The sequence below is a fragment of the Nicotiana tabacum genome, chromosome 4 (assembly GCF_000715075.1).
Source record: "Nicotiana tabacum cultivar K326 chromosome 4, ASM71507v2, whole genome shotgun sequence".
In the NCBI taxonomy this organism is placed as follows: Eukaryota; Viridiplantae; Streptophyta; class Magnoliopsida; order Solanales; family Solanaceae; genus Nicotiana; species Nicotiana tabacum.
This window is the reverse complement of record NC_134083.1, coordinates 53,528,684-53,539,355: the sequence shown is the minus strand read 5'-3', so window position 1 is coordinate 53,539,355 and position 10,672 is coordinate 53,528,684.

The following is a 10,672-nucleotide window of genomic DNA, read 5'->3' as shown; positions in this document are numbered from 1 at the left end:
TGTTTATTGTGAATAATTGTCTATTTAATTAAAGATATTCATGTTTAAGTTTATTATTGATTATTTGATCATTATTCGTGAAATTATTATTCATTTAATTATTGTTGACTATTTTGGAAGGTGAAGTCGGTATTTTGGTATTGAATTGATTGATAAGTGTATATCCCCGCATTTAAACACTCTTCTGAATTTATATTATTATTTTTATGGTAAGGAAGAGTGTAAAAGCACGAAGAGTATTGCCGTGCCATTTGTGAGTGTAAAAGCACGAAGGGTGTTGCCGTACCAATTGTGAGTGTAAAAGCACGAAGGGTGATGCCGTGTCAAATGAGAGTAAAAGCACGAAGGGTGGTGCCGTGCCATTTTCATATTATTATTTGTTCATTTTATTGTTGATGAATTAATTGACTGCTAAGTGATACATCTCCTGCTGAAATTATTATATCTTTCCCCTTCACATGTTCCCTCACAATTTATAAATTATTATTTATTGTATTATTGTTACTTCGTATTTGTATATACTTGTACAGGTTGTTTATGTGCGTGTCTTGTCATAGACTCGTCACTACTTCGTTGAGGTTAGGCTCGACACTTACCAGTATATGGGGTCAGTTGTACTAATACTGCACTCTGCACTTCTTGTGCAGATTTTAGAGTTGCCCGGATATAGCTACCAGTGGAGACTTGAGGTATAACTGCACATCGTTCGCAGTTTTGAAGTCCCCTTCTATCTTATCTCATCTGTGTATTATACTTCAAACAACTTGAATTTTATTCAGACCTTTAATTATATTATTCTAAAAGCTCGTGCACTTGTGGCACCAGTTCTGGGATGGTATTTAGACATCGCTATTATTATGGATTATTCACTACATTTCAGACTTTACTTTCGTATTTGTTTCTTTGTTATTAATTAATTTAAAATTATTTTAAAATGGCTAATATTATTCTAACGTTGGCTTGCCTAGCAAGTGAAATATTAGGCGCCATCACGGTCCCGAAAGTGGAAATTTCGGGTCGTGACAACATACATGAAGGATTCATCAGTGTGCGCAGGTATGTCCACCAGATGCACCTGCCTCAGATTCTGCATGATTAGTACAAAAGTGTAGTATGAGTACATAAACAACAAGTACCCAGTAAGTATCATGTCTTACCTCAAAAAAGTAGTGACGAGGGGTCAACATCGACACTTACTATGGATTACCAATAAAAGCACATAAGTACTAAATAAGCACGGGTTATGTAATCAAAATAATAACTAAATAACAAGCAGGAAGCACAGAATTCTTTCACACATGGTAAGTCCCAAATTAATTCCATCATGTATACTTTTAACATCTCAAGCCATGAAATGATATCAAATATATAATTAAACTCTGAGTATTAACATGCATGATTATGTCGATGTCGTACGACCCAATCCATAATTATGTGTACACTGTCGAGGGTCGAGCGACACGAACCATAGATGCATCTATCTACTGCTGATGCGTTCAGCCCGCTCCACAAGAAGAGAGGATATTTTATAAATATTTGACTTAAACGTTATTAAAGGCTAACACACAATGTAGTTCAAATTCCATTAACGGTCTTTCACAAATCCTCTAACAATTTCTAATATAATGTAGGCACTTTAATTAACAAATAGGGTGCGACATTTCAAGTAATTCATGATTTGGATCCTAAACTACCCGGACATAGCATAAATAGTAGCTATGCACGGACTCTCATTACCTCGTACGTATGTAGCCCCCACAATCAGAGGCAAACATTAATCTAAATCACATATGGAGTAAAATTTCCTCTTATAAGGTTAGACAAGAGACTTACCTCGTCTCAAGCTCACTTTCTGACCTCCAATTCACTCCAAAGCCTCAACTTGGTGCCGAACAATCCGAAACTAGTCAAATATTGTATAAATCAATCAATATATGTCCAAATGTTCATATTCTAACTATTAGAGTGATTACCCAACCCCAATTGAAGGATTAATAAAATTCACCTCCGGGCCCACGTGCCTGGATTCCGAAAATGTTCGAAGAAAGTTGTTACCCATAACTTCACGAACTCAAATATATAGTTTTCACTCAATTCCATAACCATTTTTGTGGTTAAATCGTATTTTTATCAAAACCTAGGGTTATTCATCAACTTATGAACTTCAAGTTCTTCCAACTTACTCCGAACACGCTGAAACATACTTAAACTACTCTGAATGACACCAAATTTTGCGTGCAAGTCTTAAATCAACATACGGAACTATTTCCTGGCTCAGAATCCCAAACGGACCTCGATAACACCAAAACCTACTCTAACCCAAATTTAAGGAACTTTTAACCCTTCAATAAATAAATTTTTAACCTTAAGCGCTGAAACGCTTTCGGGTCATCCAAAACCCGATCCGAATATACGTCCAAGTCTAAAATCATCATACGAACCTATTAGAACCATCAAATCCCGGTTTTGAGGTCGTTTACTCAAAATATTAACCAAAGTCAAACTTAACCTTTTAAAAGCCAACTAAGGAACTGAGTGTTCCGATTTAATTCGAACTCTTCCAAATCCCGAACTAACCATACCCGCGAGTCATAAAATACTAAAAGTACATACGGGGAGTCTTATTTAGGAGAACGGGGACCTAAAAGGCAAAACGATCGGTCAGATCGTTATAGTTGTGCGTTTGGCACATGGAACAAAATTCAACAAAACACCTCAATCAAGTTTATAAAAGATACATTTTTTATTATTTGTGCAGGAACCTTCTTATCTTGATGCTCTTGCACATACACAAAAATCTTATTCTCTTCCTCATGTTCACGTTCATATTAAAGATGTTTTTATGTTTATTTTTAATACATATTTTTTTTATTAATGCATAGAATTTATCTACATTTGGCAGGCAAGCTTTTTGGAGAGTCAAGGAGCACAAAAGTTTCAAGATAATAATTTATTGTGATCTATGTCAATTTTATTTCTTGTTGATTTTTATTATTTTATTTAAGATATTGGACATGTTATTTAAGTACTTCTAAAGCATCGTTTGACTTTAGAAGTAATTGGATGATCATAAACTGTTGTTTTTAATAATAATTATTGCATTTAAACAACTTCAGTTGAATATCATTATTCATTATTCGTGGTTAACCTTAACTTGAGCGAGTAGGACTTATTTGTCTATTTGCTACATGATTTAATGTGCGGGTATAACGTATATGTGAAGTGACGAGTACTTATGTGTTGTGGTTGAGTCAAAGCATGCGGGTGGAATTTGTTTATTGTGAATAATTGTCTATTTAATTAAAGACATTCCTGTATAAGTTTATTATTGATTATTTGATCATTATTCGTGAAATTATTATTCATTTAATTATTATTGACTATTTTGGAAGGTGAAGTAGGTATTTTAGTATTGAATTGATTGATAAGTGTATATCCCCGCATTTAAATACTCTTCCTAATTTATATTATTATTTTCATGGTAAGGAAGAGTGTAAAAGTACGAAGGGTGTTGTCGTGCCATTTGTGAGTGGAAAAGCACGAAGGGTGTTGTCGTGCCATTTGTGAGTGTAAAAGCACGAAGGATGTTGTCGTGTCAATTGTGAGTGTAAAAGCATGAAGGGTGATGCCGTGTCAAATGAGAGTAAAAGCACGAAGGGTGGTGTCGTGCCATTTTTATATTATCATTTGTTCATTTTATTGTTCATGAATTAATTGACTACTAAGTGATACATCTCCTGCTGAAATTATTATATCTTTCCCCTTCGCATATTCCCTCCCAATTTATAAATTGTTATTTATTGTATTATTGTTACTTTGTATTTGTATATACTTGTACTGGTTGTTTATGTACGTGTCTTGTCATAGACTCATCACTACTTCGTTGAGGTTAGGTTCGGCACTTACCAGTACATGGGGTCAGTTGTACTGATACTGTACTATGCACTTCTTGTGCAAATTTTGGAGTTGGTCCCAGTAGCGTACAATATATTTGACCGGATATAGCTACCAGTGGAGACTTGAGGTATAACTGCACATCGTTTGCAGTTTTGAATTCCCCTTCTATCTTATCCCAATTGTGTATTATATTTCAAACAGCTTAAATTTTATTCAAACCTTTAATTGTATTAGTCTAGAAGGTCGTGCACTTGTGACTCCAGTTCTAGGATGATATTTAGACATCGCTATTATTATGGATTATTCATTACATTTCAGATTTACTTCCGCATTTATTTCTTTGTAATTAATTAATTTAAAATTATTTTAAAATGGCTAATATTATTTTAACATTTGCTTGCCTAGAAAGTGAAATGTTAGGCGCCATCACGGTCCCGAAGGCGGAAATTTTGGGTCATGACATCACTACTAGGCCTCAGGGTAACAGGGGTGTGCGCAGGTATGTCCACCAGATGCACCTGCCTCCGATTCTGCACGGTCAGTACAAAAGTGTAGCATGAGTACATAAACAACAAGTACCCAGTAAGTATCAAGACTTACCTCGAAAAAGTAGTGACGAGGGGTCGACATCGACACTTACTTTGGGCTACCAATAAAAGTACAGAAGTTCTAAATAAGTACGGGTTATGTAATCAAAATAATAACTAAATAACAAGCAGGAAGTACAGAATTCTTTCACACATGGTAAGTCCCAAATTAATTCCATCATGTATGCTTTTAACATCTCAAGTCATGAAATGATATCAAATATATAATCAAACTCTGAGTATTAACACGCACGATTATGTCGATGTCGTACGGCTCGATCTAGAATTATGTGTATACTGCCGAGGGTTGAACGTCACGAACCATAGATGCATCTATCTACTGCTGATGCGTTCAGCCCGCTCCACAAGAAGAGAGGATACTTTATAAGCATTTGACTTAAACGTTATTAAAGGCTAACACACAATGCAGTTCAAATTCCATTAACGGTCTTTCACAAATCCTCTAACAAGTTCTAATATAATGTAGGCACTTTAATTAACAAATAGGGTGCGACATTTCTAGTAATTCATGATTTGGGTCCTAAACTACCCGGACATAGCATAAATAGTAGCTACGTACGGACTCTCGTCACCTTGTACGTATGTAGCCCCCACAATTAGAGTCAGACATTAATCTAAATCACATATGGAGTAAAATTCTCTCTTATAAGGTTAGACAAGAGACTTACCTCGTCTCAAGCTCACTTTCCGGCCTCAAATTTACTCAAAAGCCTCAACTTGGTGCCGAACAATTCGAAACTAGTCAAATATTGTATAAATCAATCAATATATGTTCAAAAGTTCATATTCTAACTATTAGAGTGATTACCCAACCCCAATTGAAGGATTAATAAAATTCATCTCTAGGCCCACGTCCCTGGATTCCGAAAATATTCGAAGAAAGTTGTTACCCATAACCTCACGAACTCAAATATATAGTTTTCACTCAATTCCATAACCATATTCGTGGTTAAATCCCATTTTTATCAAAACCTAGGGTTATTCATCTAAACCCATAATTTTCACAAATTTTTATATTAAAATCTACCCATGATCTATGTATTACACTCATATTGCATAGAAATTACTTACCTCAATTAGCTAGGTGGAAATCCCTCTCTTTAAATCTCCAAAATCGCCCAAGTGTGTAATAAATGAACTCAAAATAGCCTAAGTCTCGTTTTAAATGGACCACTCTGCCTCGAGCGATTTCGCACCTGCGGTCACTGAGTCGCATCTGCGGCACCGCTTCTGTCGACTAAGGTCCACTTCTACGGAAGTGCCTTAGGCTGGTTGGCTTCGCTTCTGCGGACCGGATCTTGCTTCCGCGCTTGCTTTCTCGCTTCTGCGGGCCACTAGCCAAATGCCCAAAGCCGATTCTACAGCCACAAGCTCGCATCAGCGGTCGCCTTGTCTGCATCTGCGGTTTCAGGCTGCCCATGCAGGGCCGCTTCTGTGACTGTTGGCTTGCTTCTGCGAGCTCACACCTACGGTTGACCCTCCGTAGGTGCGGTTACACCAGAAGTTGGGTGCTTCAGTTGTTCACCCATAGCTAAGCGACCTCCGCGCATCGTACGAATGGCATCTGGGGCCCTCGAGGCCCCGTCCAAATATGCCAATAAGTTTGAAATCATAAAACAGACTCGCTCGCACCCTCAGAATGGGGAAAACAATATCAAAATCTAAGAATCACACCTTAAACCAAATTGAATCAACTTATGAAGTTCAAGTTCTTCCAACTTAAACGCCGAAACATACTTAAACTACTCGGAATGACACCAAATTTTGCGTACAAGTCTTAAATTACCATACGTAACTATTTCCTAGCTCAGAATCCCAAACATACCTCGATAATACCAAAACCTACTCCAACCCAAATTTAAGGAACTTTTAACCCTTCAATAAGCAAACTTTCAACCTTAAGCGCTGAAACGCTCCCGGGTCATCCAAAACTCGATCCGAACATACGCCCAAGTCTAAAATTATCATACGAACCTATTAGAACCATCAAATCCCCGGTTCCGGGGTCGTTTACTCAAAATGTTGACCAAAGTCAAACTTTGCCTTTTAAAAGCCAACTAAGGAACTGAGCGTTCCGATTTAACCCGAACTCTTCCAAATCCCGAACTAACCATCTCCGCGAGTCATAAAATACTAAAAGTACATACGGAGAGTCTTATTTAAGGGAACAGGGACCTAGAAGGAAAAACGACCGGTCGGGTCATTACAGTTGTGTGTTTGGCACATGAAACAAAATGAAACAAAACACCTCAAACAAGTTTATAAAAGATACACTTTCTATTATTTGTGCAGGAACCTTTTTATCTTGATGCTCTTGCACATACACAAAATCTTATTCTCTTCCTCATGTTCACGTTCATATTAAAGATGTTTTTATGTTTATTTTTAATCCATATTTTTTTATTAATGCATAGAATTTATCTACATTTGGCAGGCAAGCTTTTTGGAGAGTCAAGGAGCACAAAAGTTTCAAGATAATAATTTATTGTGATCTATGTCAATTTTATTTCTTGTTGATTTTTATTATTTTATTTAAGATATTGGACATGTTATTTAAGTACTTCTAAAGCATCGTTTGACTTTAGAAGTAATTGGATGATCATAAACAGTTGTTTTTTAATAATAATTATTGCATTTAAACAACTTCAGTTGAATATCATTATTCAAATGTTTTTGTATCAATATGGAAGAGATAATTCTTGTCATTTATTGTGTTATTTGTCAAGTTTCATCTAAAAAATAAATAATAGATAAGACCAATTCTAAAAGTTAAGAAATCACTTACATCAGTAAGAATGAATTCGGGAACACATAACTCTGGTTATGACATCATGGTGGGACCTACCAATTGTATTTGAGTGAAAGAAACGTGTAATAGACGGATGCCGTTAGTACTAAGTTTTTTTGCTATTTTTTGTTTGAAAGTGCATTACCATTTTTAGTTATTTACTCGTAGTCGTACCCGCGCAATGCGGGGTCAATATTTAAAAATATTAATTAAATTAAATTGTGATCGGCTTGTTTGAATATATTAGATTATATTGCTTTAATAAATTTCAATTATCATCTTATTTGTCAATATAATATATAAAATAATAAAATCTCTATTAAATTAAAGGGACTTATATAGTCATTGAATAATTTTTCTGCCGCGCGATGCGCGATCAATATTAAAAAATATTAATTAAATTAAATTATGATCGATTTTGTTTGAACATATTAGATCGTATTGCTTTAATAAATTTTAATTGTCATCTTGTTTGTCAATATGATATACCAATGATAAATTCTCTATTAAATTAAAGGGACTTATATAGTCATTGAATAACTTTTTTATTCTATATTTTTTTAATTCTATTATCCAATGTTTAGTATTTTTACATTGTTAATAGAATGTTTTTATTAGCATATCATTTTGTTTAATATTTTTGTTTGCTTGCTTTCTTTTTGTAATATAAGAGAAGATATATATGTTTTATTAATCTTGAAATATTTTTTATTTTAAATTTTATTTTGTTGTTGTCAATAATATTATCCGAATTTTAATGAATAAAATCTCTATTAAATTAAAGGGACTTATATAGTCATCAAATAATTTTTTTGTTATGTATTTTTCTTTATTATATTATCCAATATTTAATATAATTTCATTGTTAATAGAAATTTTTATTAGCATATTACTTTGTTTAATATTTTTGCCTACTACTTTTTTTTTGGAGTATAATAGAAGATATGTATTTTATTACTCTTGATATAATTTTAAAGTTTAAATTTAAATCTAATAATCTCAATAATATTGTCTGAATTTTAATGAATAAAATCTCTATTAAATTAAAGAGACTTGTATAATTAATGTATAACTTTTTTGTTCTATATTTTTCTTTATTATACTTATCCAATATTTAGTATTTTAAGCGGTAAGAGCTTGTTCTGCCAAGTTGTTTTAGTCCTATAATGTATTTAATTTTGAATGACTTCTCAAATTGAGTTTTTGTAACGACCCGCCCGGTCGTTTTGAGTATTACAACCTTGTTTCCCCATTTAATGCTCATTTTGTGCTTTACAGATGTTATGTGACTTGCCGAGGTAGTTGGTTGGGTCCGATGAGGTTTCAGAATGAATTGAGACTGTAACGACCCTGCCGGTCATTTTGAGAGTATCAGCCCCGAACCATAATTATTGCTCTCTCTATTTCATTTTAGGGTTACGTGACTTGCCGGGAGGATTTTTTCTTGGTTTCGGAGTGGAATGGGACACATAGACCCTAAATTGGGAGTTTAAGTTTTAGAAATTTATCGTAGCTTGAATTGTATGAAGACGACTCCGGAATAGAGTTTCGACGGTTCCAATAGCTCTGTAGATTGATTTTGGCCTTAGGAGCATGTTCACATATTGAATTGGAGGTCTGTAGTTCATTTTAGTGTCAATTGGCGAAAGTTGGAAAATTAGATAATTTTTGGAAAGTTTGCCCGGGAGTGGACTTTTTAATATTGGGGTCAGATACCTATTCCGAAAGTTGGAGTAGGTCCGTAAAATCAATTATGACTTGTGTGTAAAATTTAAGGTCAATCGGACTTGATTTGATAGATTTCGGCGTCAGATGTAGAAGTTTGAAGTTTTAAAGTTCATTAGGCTTGAATCGATGTGCAATTCGTATTTTTAGCATTGTTTGATGTGATTTATAGGCTCGACTAAGTTCGTATGATGTATTAATACTGGTTGGTATATTTGGTCGAGGTCCCGGGAGCTTCGGGTGAGTTTTGGATGGTTAACGGATCGAAATCGGACTTAGAACCAAAAGGTGGGATTTTCTGCCTTCTGGTGCAATCGCACCTGTGGAACTATTCTCGCAGGTGCAGCTAGCAAGGCACAAAAGCGGATTTGGGCTTGGCCTGGGACTGTGCCGCATGTGCATGAAGGCTTCCACATTTGTGAGCCTGCAGGTGCGAGCAAGGATCCGCAGATGCGAAGTGAAGGAAGGGCAGCCAATGTCGCAGAAGCGAAGAAGCGACCGCAAAAGCGGGTTCGCAGAAGCAGACCTCTTGCCCGCAGAAGCGAAGAATGACCTCGCATCTACGAGACTGCATATGTGGCCAATTAGGTCGCAGGTGCGAAACCCCTGGGCAGAGTACAAAAATATAAGGGTCCGTCATTTTTGTCATTTTGGACCTTTCATATACGGGTTGAGGCAATTTTTGAGCAAGAATTCACGGAAAAACTTGAGGTAAGTCACTTGTGATCATTGTTAGTCAATAATATTGAATTATCATTGAGTATTTCGACTAGATTACGTATTTTTGAGGTGAAATTCTAGGGTTTGAGCCTAGGGATTTGAATATAAGATTTGAGAATTTGAGGGTCAAGTTGATGTCGGATTTTGGTAAAATTGGTATGGTTGGACTCGTGGTCGGATGGGTGTTCGTATTTTGTGACTTTTATCCGATTCCGAGAAGTGGGCCCGGGTCGACTTTTTGGGGTAATTTCTCGATTCTTTGCTAAAGTCGTAGATTTATTATTTAAATTAGTTTCTTGTAGTTGTATTCACGGTATGTAATTGCTTTTGGCTAGATTTGGGCCGTTCGGAGTCGAAAAATCGAGGAAAAGGCATCCTTATCGATTGATTGAGCAAGATTTGAGGTAAGTGACTTGTTTAACCTTGTGTACGCGAGGTGACGAGTGCGTACACGGGCAAATTATGAAAATTCTGGTTCTTGCTGAGTAGACTTCTTTTAAATTCATTAACTAAGTTGCCTTAGCATGTGTAGCTGTCATGTTTAGCCTAGTATCGGATGTCTATGTGTTTTAACTTTTACTTGAAATTTGTGCAACATGCTTAGTTCAATTATGTGTTTCCTTGATTATTGTATTTGGTCTTTAACTGTAGGGGTCCGAGATTTTCTCATTCTTGAACATTTCAAACACGGTTTGGGGCGATTTTTCAGAGAGAATTCACGGGGAATCTTGAGGTAAGTCACTTGTGATCATTGTTAGTCAATAATATTGAATTATCATTGAGTATTTCGACTAGATTACGTATTTTTGAGGTGAAATTCGAGGATTTGGGCCTAGGGATTTGAAAATAAGATTTGAGGATTTAAAGGTCGAGTTGATGTCAAAATTTGGTAAATTTGGTATGGTTGAACTCGTGGTTGAAGGGGCGTTCATAT